The sequence below is a fragment of the Rhinoderma darwinii genome, chromosome 4, assembly GCF_050947455.1.
Source record: "Rhinoderma darwinii isolate aRhiDar2 chromosome 4, aRhiDar2.hap1, whole genome shotgun sequence".
Classification (NCBI taxonomy): domain Eukaryota; kingdom Metazoa; phylum Chordata; class Amphibia; order Anura; family Rhinodermatidae; genus Rhinoderma; species Rhinoderma darwinii.
Window position 1 is genome coordinate 372,943,103 of NC_134690.1, and position 15,561 is coordinate 372,958,663.

The following is a 15,561-nucleotide window of genomic DNA, read 5'->3' on the forward strand; positions in this document are numbered from 1 at the left end:
TTAATGAACACTGTGAACAGAAATAGTAAAGTTCTTTACATTTACAGATGCTTTTCTGCTTGATATTTTGTTACCGTACCATTGGTTATACTTTGTTTCTTTAATTTAAGCCTTACAAAAAGCAAATACATTTTCCCAAGCTTTCTGCTAGACTGAAAATTTGCTGATGTCGTTCAATTCAGTGAGGGGGTTTTTACTGGCAGGAAAATGTTGTTGCAGCTGAAAGAAAAGTCCTGTGTCTCCTTATATTAGATATTCAGTAGGTCAGATAAATTTTTTGTTGGGCAAAGACATATAATGAGTATTATTACTTGGAAACAACCCAGCCCCTTTGTTACGCTGCCCCCTAACAAGCAAATTAAATGTTATTTCAATGGTGTCCACCTCGATAGCTGGAATGTAACTCTGTCGTCTTTCTATCAGCCTTTCCAGAACTAGCCTATAGGGGATCATACATGGATAAGGCAGTAGTCATTAGATGGGGAACGACTTCTGAACATGGTTAACTAGGTTAATTTCAGCAGACAAAGCCATAATCCACTGACTATGGGGAGGGGGGGGGGGCTGCTAGAATTCCTTAAAGAGGTTCTGTCACCAGATTATAAGTGCGCCGTCTCCTACATAATGTGATTGGCGCTGTGATGTTGATAACAACAGTGGTTTTTATTTTGAAAAACTATCATTTTTGAGCAAGTTATGAGCAATTTGAGATTTATGCTAATTAGTTTCTTAATAGACAACTGGGCGTGTTTTTACTTAATCATGTCCCCTGTCGTCTTTTTTCAAGGCTAAATATGTTTAATTCTTTCAATCTTTCCTCATAACTTAGATTCTCCATGCCCCTAATTAGCTTCGTTGCTCTTCTTTGTATTTTTTCCAACTCCAGGGCATCCTTTCTATGAACTGGAGCCCAGAACTGGACTGCATATTCTAGATGAGGCCTCACTAATGCTTTGTAAAGTGGTAATATTACCTCCCTGTCCCGCGAGTCCATGCCTCTTTTAATACACATATGAAGTAAATGTTTTAAGTGTGACCCATTGTGTTCAGTCGACAACTTAACTGTATACAGTCCTGGCCAAATTTTTGAAACTGACACAAATTTTGGTTTTCACAAAGTTTGCTCCTTCAGTGTTTTTAGATCGTCAGTCGGATGTTTCTATGGCATACTGAAATACAATTATAATAATTTTATACGTTTTTAGTCTTTTATTGACAAATACATCAAGTTTATGCAAAGACTCAATACTTACAGTGTTGACCCTTCTTTTTCAAGACTTCTGCAATTTGCCCTGGCATGCTGGATATCAGCTTCTGGGCCAATTCCGGACTGATGTCAACCCATTCTTGTCTAATCAGTGCTTGGAGTTTATCACAATTTCTGTGTTTTTGTTTGTCCACCCTCTTTTTTGAGAATTGACCACAGGTTCTCAATGCGACTGAGATCTGGGGAGTTTCCTGCCCATGGACCCAAAATCTCAATGTTTTGTCCACCAAGCCACTTAGATATCACTTTTGCCTTGTGACATGGTGCTGCATCATGTTGCAAAAAGCATTGTTCATCACCAAATTGCTCGTGGATCGTTGAGAGAAGTTGCTCTTGGAGGATGTTTAGATACCTTTCTTTATTCATAGATGTGTTCTTAGGCAAAATTGTGTGTAATTTTATATTAAATTATTAAAAAATAAACGTTATTCCTGTGTATATTAATCAGATCACTATTTTTAACACAGTGGGGAAAAATGCTTCTTATATGATGTCGCAAAAGGGTATACCTAAGAAAAAAAAGTGTATAGACACACATATGCTGTGTTTTTTTTATATCATGAAAATCAGTCAAAAAACACCCACACAACCCTTGTTAAGCATTTATTGATAATAAAAAAACCCCCGTCATTGAAGCAGTCCTCGAATCCGAAGAAGTCCAACAACCCAGCCTGTAATAAAAAAAAACACAAAAAAATAATAATTAGTAACACATAAAGCAAAGCAATTATTATACTTACGTTTCCTGGGTCCATTGCTGGAGCCGCAATGTCAGCGAGCTACGCTGTTTCTGTAACTTCGGGAGTTATAGGGGGCATCAGCACTAAAAGTGCCTAGGGCAACATCAACTCTAAATACAGCCCTGCTTTCACCTACACTCTCCCCCTGCCCCCCCCCCACTTAAAGAGGATCTGTCACTAGTTTAGTAACGCCCAATCTCCTAGCTAATCTAATAGGCGCTGTCACACTGATAAATCTAGTGAAAATTGTGTCCCAAACATTTATTTTAAAAGTTATGAGCTTTTTTCTAAATATGCAAATTGGGCTATACTAGGCAAGTGGGTGTCAACAGCAGCGATTCTCCGGAGGTGGAGCCTCCTCACAGCCTCTGACGCTGTCCAATCAGCATGAAGCTGCTTCACACAGTGTGAGAGACTGAGGCTGGAGGGAAGGGGGATCACTTCAAATAGCCATATCTCGTGCTATGGATATTATAATCTTTCATATGCCACCAGGATCGCAGTTCTAGCTGTGAAACAAGTAGAGATATCACCAGTTTAATACACAGTCGGGAATGGAAGCTGTATACTATATGATCACACTGTATTGCTGGGCAGGGAAGGGGGAGAAGCTGTGTGCTGATTGGACAGCGTCATACAGAAAACATTACACCGCCCAGAGTGAAAAGAAAGAGTAACCTCCCATTTGGCAAGTATAGCCACATTAGCATAATTAGAAAAATGCTCATAACTTTGCAAATAATAAACGTTTTTGAAAAAAATGACACTATAGTTATCAGCATGACAGCGCCTATTAGATTAGTTAGGAGATAGGGAATTAATAAACTAGTGACAGAGCCTCTTTAATCTCTGCCTCCTTCTATGCCCCTCCCATGGGGTACAATTGGTTATATATACTCCTTCTATTCCCCTCTCCTCCTCCTCCTCCCACAGGGCCTCTGCCACGATCTGTGCTCCCCACCACAAATAAAGGTTCAAAATGTTCTTCAGTTTCCCCTGCACCCCATGAGACCCCCCTGATACTTTCTATACCCCATATTACCCCTACCACTTGCTGCCCGGCATTTTACCAGACATTATAGTGCCGAACGCTGCACTATTTTGGTCATGATTTTTTTTACCTGCAGTTGAAGCTTCTTCGGCTTCTTTCACACCATGGTATTTCTATCAGTTTACTGTATGTGGCGGGAATGCTCCTGACGCATACGATAAATGTATCCATACACCCAACGGAAGCTAAAAAAGCATTTATTTTTTTTTGCTGCGTGGAATAACTTTGAAGGCTGCGCTATTCCATATGTATGTGTTTTTTTTTTTAACATGGACGCCTATGGAGGACGGATAGCAGAGACAGACATTTTTTTAAACCATTTAATGCATCTCCTGGGACCGTTATCAGCACATACTTTATATTGATAGAAATACTGTGGTGTGAAGGCCGCCTAAAAGCGTCCAATGCAGATGTGAACACAGCCCAATGCTGACAATAATAATAAGACTGCATTATCAGATCGATCACCAATGTGGCTACAGCTAACAGTTTGCTGACTCCGCCTACTTGTGCTGGCCCCACCCACAACATGGGGCCACTTTCAGATTTTTTTCCAGGGCCACTTTAACCCTTTCAGGATCAGACTAATTTTCGTTTTCATGCTTTTGTTTTTTCCTCCCCACCTTCAAAAGGTCGTAACTCTTTTACTTTTTCGTTGACACAGCCATATGAGGGCTTCATTTTTACAGGACAAGTTGTACTTTCTAATGGTACTATTTACTATTATGTGTGATGTGCTGGGAAGCTGAAAACAAATTCAGAATGGGGTAGAGTAGGAAAAAAAAACCAGCAGTTCCTACATTTTCGATGGGTTTCATTTTTTAAAGTGTTCACTGAACGGTGAAAATGACACGTTACCTTTATTCTGCGGGTCAGTACGATCACGGTGATAACAAGTTTATATCGTTTTTGTTATGTTTTAGTATCCTTAAAAAAAATTCAAACTTTGAAAGAAACAAAAAATTGTTTGCATTGCCATACCGTAATTTTTTTAGATTTCTGTGTACAGAACTGTGTAAGGCATCTTGTACGTGGAAATATGTCGTTTTTAGTAATACTATTTTAGGGAATGTCGGACATTTTTATTACATTTTTTGGGGTGTTGAAGTGGCAAAAAAACAGTGATTCGGCCATTTTGACGTTTCCCGCTACGACGTTCACCGTATTGGATAAATATTTTTATAGTTCTGGCATTTTTGGATACCTAATGTATTTATGTTTATTATTGTTTATTTATTTTTATATATGATCTAGGGAAAGGGGGGTGATTTGAAGTTTTATATTTATATTTACATTTTTTTTTTTTAACTTTTATTTAGCCCCCCCCCAGGGGGCTTGAACCTGCGATCATTAGATAGCTTATGCCATAGACTGCAATATCACAGTAATGCAGTCTATGGCAAAATTAGTGCATTGCTATTGAGACCTCCCACAGACAGGACTCAATAGCAATCTTCCTATAGTAGGGCTATCAGCATTCATAAGGCTCCCAGCTGCTACAGGAATACACCGGCTCCCGCGATCTCGCCGCATGGGGGCCGGTGATGGGCCCTCAGATGCCGGTGGTCACATCTGACATCAGCATCTGAGGGGTTAAATGCTTGCGATCAGACATTTTTTTGATCACAAGCATTGCCGCTGGTTCCCTGCTGTGCAATATAGTGGAGACCCGGCGGCTATGGTGCACACTCTGCTTCTGAGCGGGCACCATATTTAAATACCTTTTCCCGACGTAAATCACCGGTGGAACGACGGGAAAGGGTTTAGCTTCCAATCCAATCCCTGCCTGTGTATAAGTCAGAGAGGAGATGATTCTGCTCTGATTTAAGCGGCTATAACCAGAGACTTGTTATGTGGTACGGGCTGTCTTTTTTAAAGGGATGGTCTCAACACAGACAAACCCTTTAATCTGAGAGCCGCAGTGGTGATCGCGGGCCTGGCACAGGAGATCCCTGACAATCAGCACATCTCGCCAGTATGGGCTGCTACAGGAGAAATGTAGTATTACATGATGACCATTCAGATTAATGTATCACATGGACTGTTTAAGTCTGCAAGAGCTAGAGCTGCTGCTTGTCAGCGACTCTCCATGCTAGCTCATAGTTGGGAGTCCCATGCAGAGAAAATAAAGTATATGGACTGGAATTGTCCTGATAGGTTAAGTTTTGCAACTGAATATACTTTATAGATTTCTGACCATTTTCAATATCTCTGCTTGTGGATATTCTTGTGTACATTCAGAGGCTGGCAGAGGCAAAACTTGAAGCACCTGGGGCCCAATGCAAAATCGGTAATAGGGCCCCCCACCGACCCTATGCTATTTATAATTCTGATGTCTTATGTGGCAGAGGAACTATGGGTCCCCTCAGGCACCATGGTCCAGGTGTGACTGCTAGCTCTGTACCCCCTTTAGCTACACACCTGGGATAAAAAGTTGCAAAACATTTCAATACACAAAAAATTGACTTTATAGACACTAAAACAGAAAAATCCCTTTAACTTTAGTAACAGATGCTATAGCTCCATCTAGTGGTAATTATATAAAATACAGTACTGAAATATTTTTGGAAAATCAAAATCCTTGTTCGTTTTTCCAGCATAGATTGAGAGATCCTGCTGGGTACCATAGTATAGCAGAAGTACAGGGCATAATATGGTAGAGTGTACATACCATAGAAGCAGCTGCTATGGGGCTCTGAGAGGGAGCCCAGACCTGGTTGCCCCAACCCTGTGTGCTATCAGGTGGTGAGAATCTATGCAGGACTTACCTCTTCAGAAGAACTGCATAGTTAGCAAACAAGGAGTGGAGGGGGAATTGGCCCAAGGGTCATAGAAAGGGGGTAGAGGAGGAAACAGACACTAATCGCTTTTGTTCTGGACGACAAAACCCCAGCGTATAGTCTTGCACTGACAAATGAAATTACCAAATGGCAAAGTTGCCTGAAAAGTAGATAAAGAATGGAACAAAAAATATTTTCCACGTAACTTCTCTGCATATTTTCACAAGATGAAATCCAAAGGAATACTTTATAAAAGTATTCACATACTCCGCATATACATGTCATTTTTGTAAAACAAATTGGGGCAGATTTGCTATTGGTATTGGACTAGAATCCTGGCCTAAGATTGCACTTTCTTTTTGGCGCAAATCATTTTAGACAAATTCATCATTGAAATGTGCCAAAAAGAACAGCTGTCTCTAAAAGGGGTGTGACGTATGATGCTCCAAATTGTGGCAAAATTTGTTGTAAAAAAAAGTTGACTAAAATAAACAAACCAAGAGGTAGTACAAAGTTAGGGTATGTTCACACGGCAGCGTCCGTAATGGCCGAAATTACGGGGCTGTTTCCAGGAGAAAACAGCCCCGTCATTTCAGCCGTAACGGCATGTGCAGGCGCTTGAACGCCGCGTCCATTACGGACGTAACTGGAGCTGATTTTCCATGGAGTCCATGGAAAACGGCTCCATTTACGTCTGAAGAAGTGACATGACACTTCTTTGGCGTGGGCGTCTATTTACGCGCCATCTTTTGACAGCGACGCGTAAATATACGCCTCGTGTGAACAGACAAACGTCAGCCCATTGCTTTCAATGGGCAGATGTTTGTCAACGCTTTCAAGACGTAATTTCGGACGTAATTCGGGGGTTAAAACGCCCGAATTACGTCCGTAAATAGGCCGTGTGAACATACCCTAAGACAGAAGTGTCTAAAGGTGCACCAAATGTGTCACAACCGGCATGAGACATTGTGATAAACTTGCTGCATCTAGTCTTATTCTAAGCTTTCTCAATTTAAGACCGTATTAGTAAATCTGACCCATTATTTTTAGTAAGTTGAAAAGTAACTGAAATCTCTGAGCAGAACCAAATGGTTTGTGCACAATTAGGGTATGTTCACACGCAGTGTTTTAAGGCGTAAACGCCTTGAAAAATGCCTGAAAACACGGAAGCTGAACGCCTCCAAACATCTTTTTACGCTGTCGTTTAAAAAAACGTCGCGTAAAAAAACGCCCAGTAAATATAAGTGCATGTCACTTCTTGAGCCATTTTTGGAGCCGTTTTCATAGTGTCAATAGAAAAACAGCTCCAAAAACGGTCCCAAATAACGCATCAATAGACGTTCTATGCTTTAAAAACGTCTGAAAATCAGTGGCTGCTTTCCCTTGAAAACAGCTCCGTATTTTACAGCCATTTTTACTTTAGCGTTTGAACATACACTTAAAAGCCATTACTTCTGGATATAAATGGTAATCTGACTTCACAGACTTCACTAATGTCTTACATGTATTTATGACATAGGTTAGATCTTCAGTAGATCATTGCGTACATATTGTTGACATGGTTATGGCTGTCTTCTATGCTATCATATAATTAAATAGAAAATCTTTATGTTTGCAGCCACCACTAGGGTGAGCTAGTTTAATACGGATTTATGTACCTAATAGTGAGTTCAATAGGCGATGTATACATTTGTATTCCTGTGAGCTCCCACTAGTGGTGGCTGCAGGTTTGGTTTGACTGGTTTAGAAAACTCATCCATGTTTAATCATTTGTCACATCTATTGGAAAGAACAGAGAGCAGCAAAAAAATGACATGTCTCGTGTCTGTGCATTACCCAGTGATTTAATTTGGTGCAGTGCAAGGTAATACTTATTGTCACCTGCAACGATGTAGCAGGGATAATGACTCTCTGGCGACTTCCCCTAGTGATAACAGTTAATTGCAGGGGGTCTCGGCAGCAAGCCACTTCACGATCAGCTCATCTTTGCGGTATAAGTTGTGTACCCTATGGCTGTCTGAAGGGAAGTAGGGGATGTGGAGCGCCAAACCCCATAAATTTATGAAATTAATCAGCTAAATAAAATGAAATACATTTTTTTAATGCCTTACACCTATTTTTTTTTAAATAAAAAAATATCTTTAAAATGCAACCGGATGTAAAGGCGGACACTGACAACTAGGGGGCAGTGCAAGAACAGTATGTACGCTCCTCATCCCTTTGCATGCTTATAAACACAAACAAATAACATCTCATATGAATGAACTGTACTAAGGCCCCTAAATAGTTGCATCTTACTTTCCATTATACGGCTATGATCAATATATTTTGCTGTTTAATTTTTATATTGACTATATAATTGAGTAAGAGGCAATATGACTTCAGTGATATATACAATATATATTTCTGAGAAATTGTCTATAGGACTTTAACCTGTATACTTTGAAAGTTGTGATATATATCTTTACCTGTATATTATGTGCTTTACACTATATCTTATTATCATCTGTTATCATTTATTTTTATCATGAACAAGCCTTTTAGAATGGTAATACATACACGGTACTGGGTATAGGATATTTTGTTTCAGATTATGATGTTATATCTCCATTATAAGTTCATTTGTACATGCGAGAGAAAGTTATTCACACTTTTAAGACATTCGGTTGATGTTATATTCTAACATGGACACTACATAAAATCCCTGCTATATTTGTTTCTTTATAGCGTGTGAGAATGGTCCAGAGGAGAAAATGAAGCATCACACACGGGTCAGAATACACAGTGAATACCTGCGGACTGGTCAGAGAGTCCATGCCGACCCCTGTACATTGCCGAAAGCACACCTACGATACAGTATTGGCAAACTCTTCTAACACATGGGCTAAAGCATGGAAGATGGGTCTATAAAAAGAGAAAAAAAAGTCCACATTTTTTAAACCAATAGGAACCTTTGAATATTTTTTTTTATTTTTTTACCAAGACAATGATTTGTAAAATAATTTAATTGAAGAATAGGGTGACCGCTCGATGGCTTAGGGGTTAGCACTGTTGCCTTGCAGTACTAGGGTCTTGATTACAAATCTGACCAAGGGCATATATATAGGTCCACTCCTCTTCTCTCTCTACACAGCCCCTATTGAACAAACCATCAGCAGATTTAGTCTCCAGTACCATCTCTACGCTGATGACACCTAATTATATACCTCTTCCCATTACATCACCCCCGTTCTAATACAGAACACCAGTGATTGTCTGTCCGCTGTCTCTAACATCATGTCCTCACTATATCTGAAACTGAATCTTTCTAAAACTGAGCTCCTTGTGTTCCCACCATCTACTAACCTCCCTAAACCTGATGTCTCCATCTCAGTGTGTGGCACTATCATAACTCCTGGACAGCACGCCCAACAGCTGTCTTGGGGTTATTTTTGACTCAGATCTTTCCTTTACTCCTCACATTCAATCTCTTTCACGCTCCTGTCATTTTCACCTCACATACATCTCCAGAATCCGCCCTTTTCTTACTGAGGAAACAGCCAAAACTCTCATTGTTGCGCTAATTCACTCTCGTCTTGATTACTGTAACTCATTACTAGTCGGTCTTCCCATCACTAAAGTCTCCCCTCTCCAATTTATCCTCAATGCAGCAGCCAGGCTCATATTTATGACCAACTGCTACACCAATGCCTCTACCCTGTGCCAGTCACTGCACTGGCTGCCCATCCCCTTCAGAATAAAATTCAAACTTATTACTCTCACCCACAAAGCTCTCCACAGTGATGCACCTCCTTACATCTCCTCTCTCATCTCTGTCTACCACCGTACCCGTGCTCTACATTCTGCCAATGACCTTACATTAACATCCACCATAATCCGAACCTCCCACTCCCGTCTCCAAGATTTCTCTCGTGCTTCACCAGTCCTCTGGAATGCGCTACCCCAGACAATCAGATTAATTTCCAACATCCACAGTTTTTAACGTACCCTGAAAATACCTCTTTTTAGAGAGGCCTATAATATTCCCTAATCTGACTCCTTTCTCTGGCCCCCCTTTCCATTAGTCATGAGAGCTTGACCCCTCATTCAGCAGTATCCCCCATACACCTTGCACCCTAATGCACTTTATATCTGTCATACACGGATACTGGCTGGTGACCGGCTCATGAAGCTTTATGTTACTACCCCATATGTATAAAAGATGGCTGGACCATTGTACTTAACAAGCACTATTTACATTTTGTGTCTCCCCTATTACCTCATAGATTGTAAGCTCTTGCGGGCAGGATTGTCACTCCTCTTGTTTGGATTGTAAATACATTTTGTCACTATGTAATGTCTGATATTGTCTGTACAATGAACCCCCTGAATTGTAAAGTGCTGCGGAATATGTTGGCGCTATATAAATAAAGATTATTATACACCCTTAGGTTTAACCCGTTAGGGACCGGCCCATAATATGTACCTCAAAATGGTGCTATTAAAAAATACAACTTGTCCCGCAAAAAACAAGACCTTATACAGCTATGTCGACGCAAAAATAAAAAGGTTATAGCTCTTGGAATGTGACGATGGAAAAACGTAAAAATAGGCTGGTCATTAAGGTCTAAAATAGGCTGGTCATTAAGGGTTAAGTGTTTTTGTTGCAGTTTTTCCACAATTGTAGTCACGGTTTCAAGTAGGAACAGTTCAGATTCACAGTTCTAGCAAAATGTCGTTATCGAACCCATGGCTGTATTTTTTGTCTTCTTTTTTGTGGTAATAGTGTGGCTTTCAGCTGCACCATTACTGCCACATGTGAATGTATCCTGTAATGAACAATGGAAACACCAGGGGCAGACACAGACACTGCAATAACAGTATATGGGCCCCTTGCTCTCTTAGGGTATGTTCACACGGCCTATTTACGGACGTTATTCGGGCGTTTTTGCCCCGAATTACGTCTGAAAATAGCGCCTCAATAGCGCTGACAAACATCTGCCCATTGAAAGCAAAGGGCAGACGTTTGTCTGTTCACACGAGGCGTAATTTACGCGCTGCTGTCAAATGACGGCGCGTAAATAGACGCCCGCGTCAAAGAAGTGACCTGTCACTTCTTTGGCCGTAATTGGAGCCGTTATTCATTGACTCCAATGAATAGCAGCGCTAATTACGGCCGTAATGGACGCGGCGTTCAAGCGCCTGCACATGCCGTTACGGCTGAAATTACGGGGATGTTTTCAGGCTGAAACATCCCCGTAATTTCAGCCGTTACGGACGCTGTCGTGTGAACATACCCTTAGGGTATGTGCACACGAGAACTGTCTTTTACGTCTGAAAAGACAGACTGTTTTCAGGAGAAAACAGCTGCCTCGTTTCAGATGTAAAAGCTCCACCTCGCATTATGCGAGGCGTCTGTGACGCTCGTAAATCTTGAGCTGCTCTTCATTGACTTCAATGAAGAACGGCTCAAATTACGTTGCAAAGAAGTGCCCTGCACTTCTTTGCCGAGGCAGTCATTTTACGCGTCGTCGTTTGACAGCTGTCAAATGACAACGCGTAAATGACAGGTCGTCAGCACAGTACGTCGGTAAACCCATTCAAATGAATGGGCAGATGTTTGCCGACGTATTGGAGCCGTATGTTCAGACGTAAAACGAGGCATAATACGCCTCGTTTACGTCTGAAAATAGGTCGTGTGAACCCAGCCTAATAGCTCATCATGAAGCATTTGCCTTACGTCTCTTTAGCAGTCCCCAGTAATTGTGAGCCATAATATTCATTAGCTCAATCCCTTACATGCAATCTAATAAAAAATAGGAAGCTGCTAGCTGCTTTTAAGGTGGCAGTGGACCCCCTTACCTACTGGGCCCCTGTGCAGCTGATATGTCCGCCTCGGAACACACAATCAAACACACATTATCATTGGCTGCAATTGCCAATTCGCCACAAGAGGGCGTTGTGACCTGTAAAATATAATTGCACACACTCAAAGACATATTACACACTGATTATGCAACATGTTAGTTTTAGAATAAGATAAGAATCCTCTAATAGACTTAGGCTACATTCAGACGAACGTGGGCAACCTCGGACGTGAAAAACGCCAGTGCAAATAGAGCTTCTGTTCACACTAGCGTCACGGCTTCTGTACACGTTCCATGATGGATATGATTGATTTTCCATATTATGATTAGATAGACGGATCTTTCATGATCAGTCAGGGTACATTTTATGAACCTTTCATGACTTGGTGAATGGTTTCGTCAGTATGCTACGCTATTCTGACCTTCAAAATAAGCTTCTGTTTATAATGGACGCTACGAGGCTGTGCATTATCCGTTGTATGAGAGATCCCAACAGAACCTGACGGAACCCATTGACTTATAAAAGGGTCCATCGGACTCTATCATGATTTCCGTCTTTTTTCAGCATACAACGCTAATCTTTCCATCAAATCTGATTTACTGCTTATGCAATCATGCGCTTCGGATAACTTTGCAATGTAAGCCTATGGGAAAAATATTCTGCAAGAACTACAAAAGTCTGTCTGAGTTGCGGAATATTCTTCCCATAGGCATACAATGTAGTTTTCATATACAAAGCAAGTCTGCCACGTGAAAGTGCACGCTTATAGCTGTCAATGCTGTTAATATAAGGCTGGGTTCACACGACCTATTTTCAGGCGTTTTATGCCTCGAATTATGCCTGAAAACACGGCTCAAATACGTTGGCAAACATCTGCCCATTCATTTCAATGAGTTTGCCGATGTACTGTGCCGACGACATGTCATTTTACGCGTCGCTGTCAAAAGACGGAGCGTAAAATAACAGCGTCGTCAAAGAAGTTCAGGACACTTCTTGGGACGTAATTGGAGCCGTTTTTCATTGACTTCAATGAAGAACAGCTCCAAATTACGGCCGTAATTGACGCCTCGCAAAACGTGAGTACGAGCAATTACGTCTGAAATGCAGGAGCTGTTTTCTCCTGAAAACAGCTCCGTAATTTCAGCCGTAATTGTCATTATCGTGTGCACATACCCTAAAGGGGATGCATCCTAATGATTTGTATCTGTTTGTTTTTTTTACACATTGGGGCAGATGTACTATTAAAAATGCACCAGAATTCTGACTGGAATTGAGACAATTCTGGCTTACATGATATGCGCACATTTCTGAACTGTTTTAGACACTTTCTTCGGCACGCTAGACGATGGGGCGTGGCTTAGTGGAAAATGGGGCGTGGTCTAGCAGAAAGTGGCCATAGTCTACCAACAATGTGTGCCAAAATTTTTGTAGAAAATACTGGCATAACCTAAGCCAACCAAGAGGTATAAGGAAGAAAAAAACGTGTCTAGCATGTCTAGCTAGATGCGCCAAATTGATCATACAGAATGCACCACTGTGATCAATTTGGTGCATCTTCTGACTGCCTGGTCTAAGTTTACGCTGTCTAAAACTTACACAGTATTAGTAAATGTGGCCAATTATATTTGTGCCACTTATCAAGGTGTTAAATACTTAAAATTATTAATGTGTTCCAGATTTATCTCCTGTCAGCAAAGGGTTAATAAATAATTGTTTCTAAAAGTGTTTCTGTTGACATCAATTAGCAAAAACATTTCTAACAAGAATTATTTAATTAAACCCAAATGAATTCTTTTTGTAAATAAGAGCTTATTAATTGATGTAAGGAGCCCTTGTGAGATTGCGTGATTGAAAGTTACCGATCCTCTCTAATTTCAAGTGTCTATGTGGGGGGTGGGGTACAGGCTCTCATTGGAGAGACCCAGTGGGCATACAGAGACTTATTTACAGGCAACCCTTCATGGGAAAAAGTATCCAAAATAGCTCATATCAGCCAAACCAGAGACTCCAAAAGGAAGGCTGACCCATCTGTAGACAACACTGTTTGGGGGTTATTGTATCTCCTCAGTACAGAGTAGGATACTGGTTTGAATGAGATGCCGTAAACACAGCTCGGGGGAAGAGCAATACTGGCCTCCATTGAAGAGACAGAGCAGGTGCATGGAGATTTATTTACAGGCAATGCTTCATGGTAAAAATGGATGCAAAGTAGCTCACATCAACCAAACCAGATACTCATCCAGTACCCCTCCTGAGCTACATCTAAAGTATCTTATTCAGCTTACCGGTACCCTGCTCTGTACTGATGAGGGGCAAGAACCCAGAAACAGTGCTGTCCACAGATGAGTCGATCTTACTTTTGGAAGAGTCTCTGGTTTGGCTCATATGACCCTTTTGCATTCTTTTTTCCCATTGGCGGCAGATGCACTGAGGGATTCTGAAGCGTAGTCAGGAATAGGGCCAAGGGTCGTCATCAGGCCAGCGGTCAGGATGTGACAAGCCAAAGGACCAGGCAAGGACATAGTCAGGCGACACATCCAAAGGGGCTAGTCGGGAGCAGAATCCAGAAATAGACCACGGTCAGGGTCAGAGACATGGTCAGGATCAAATTCAGGAACAATACAAATACAAGGATGTACCTCAAGTGACTGGCGAGAGATATAGGCAGTACCTTCTGTTTAATTAGGCCGCAATGCCTCATTTCAGCAGCGGACTATGGTTGTCAAGGCAACAAGCCAGGCCCTCGTAGTGGAATGAGGACTAGTGAGTTTGGTTGCCTAGCGGAGGAGAGCCACTGGAACAGGGAGACGTGAGTAAAAGCTGTGTCTGGTATTGTGAGGTGAGCTGCTTTACCTTGCACAGCCTATAGATTGATAGATAGACCCTTTTTTCCTCATACAACCCCTCTAAAGTTCACCTGTCACGATACAGGTAAGTTGACCATAGACATAGGTTTTGCTACCATTGGAACAGATTTACATCAGTCAGAGCTGTCAGTTTGTAGGACTATAGACACAAAGATTTTCATTATTTCTTTGTTAATGATTCTTTGGATCGTTAACGATAGTTGTTATCTCTTTGGCCAGCTGTAAACTTGAACTGAAGCCTCTACAAAATGAATGTAAGGTTTGACCTGGTGGAGCGGAGATGACCCTCTGTACTACAGCCAGACCCCGACATTGGAGTTGACGATATGTTCTGCTTTTGCTTACCTGACAAATTGCTGGTCGATATAGTGTCAGCGGCTCTGAAAGAGCGCACATGTTCACTACCATTATCCTTTATGGGCACAATTTTAAAGTGCATCAGAAATTAATTAGGAAAAAAAAAGCCAAAAAAGTGCCGCCCAAGACAATTTGTTGATTCAAGTATTACATCAGGATAATTCAGAACATTCTGAACATAAACAAAATGTTTGCAAATGTAGTAACATTTTTGAATGTTCTTAGTTTACAGGCTAATATTCTGATGCAAGAATATTTCTGTGATCGTGTTTAATTTTTATTAAGGCCTCATGCACACTTCAATATCACGGCTCTATTTGGTATCCGTAATAGGGCACCTATAGTGGTGCATAGGGCCTTACTGTACCTCCATATGCCTCTGATTTCATATCCAGGCATACAGAGATTTTGTTCTTTTGGATTCTATCACTTGCTACAAATATTACGGAGCAATTTTTCTCGGGGATGATGTCTCCCACATAAAGAAAACCGGAGAAGCATGGTACAGCGGCACGCGGAATCCATGCGGCTCTATAACACAGAGCCACAGGGGACTCCATGTACTGCCTACAGGATTTTGCCCATTCCTCTGTAGTGCGCATGAGGCCTAAGGGTTTTTTCTCATGCGTCACATCTGTCCCATTTATCTAAA

The 15,561-nt window shown here is 41.3% G+C and overlaps 2 long non-coding RNA genes across 2 annotated transcripts in view; one reads left to right on the forward strand and one right to left on the reverse strand.

The window, feature by feature from the left end:
* Nucleotides 1–1,856: 1,856 nt before the first annotated feature.
* Nucleotides 1,857–11,779, reverse strand: LOC142761357 (uncharacterized). Its single transcript, XR_012883617.1, has 3 exons — nt 11,680–11,779; nt 8,631–8,742; nt 1,857–1,938 (listed from the first exon to the last, which is right to left on the reverse strand). It is a non-coding gene; the product is annotated as an uncharacterized LOC142761357 (long non-coding RNA).
* Nucleotides 11,780–14,410: 2,631 nt separating this feature from the next.
* Nucleotides 14,411–15,561, forward strand: part of LOC142761358 (uncharacterized) — a 39,572-nt gene continuing 38,421 nt past the window's right edge. The window contains exon 1 of the long non-coding RNA XR_012883618.1: nt 14,411–14,494. This is a non-coding gene — a long non-coding RNA (uncharacterized LOC142761358). The remainder of the gene's footprint in view (nt 14,495–15,561) is intronic.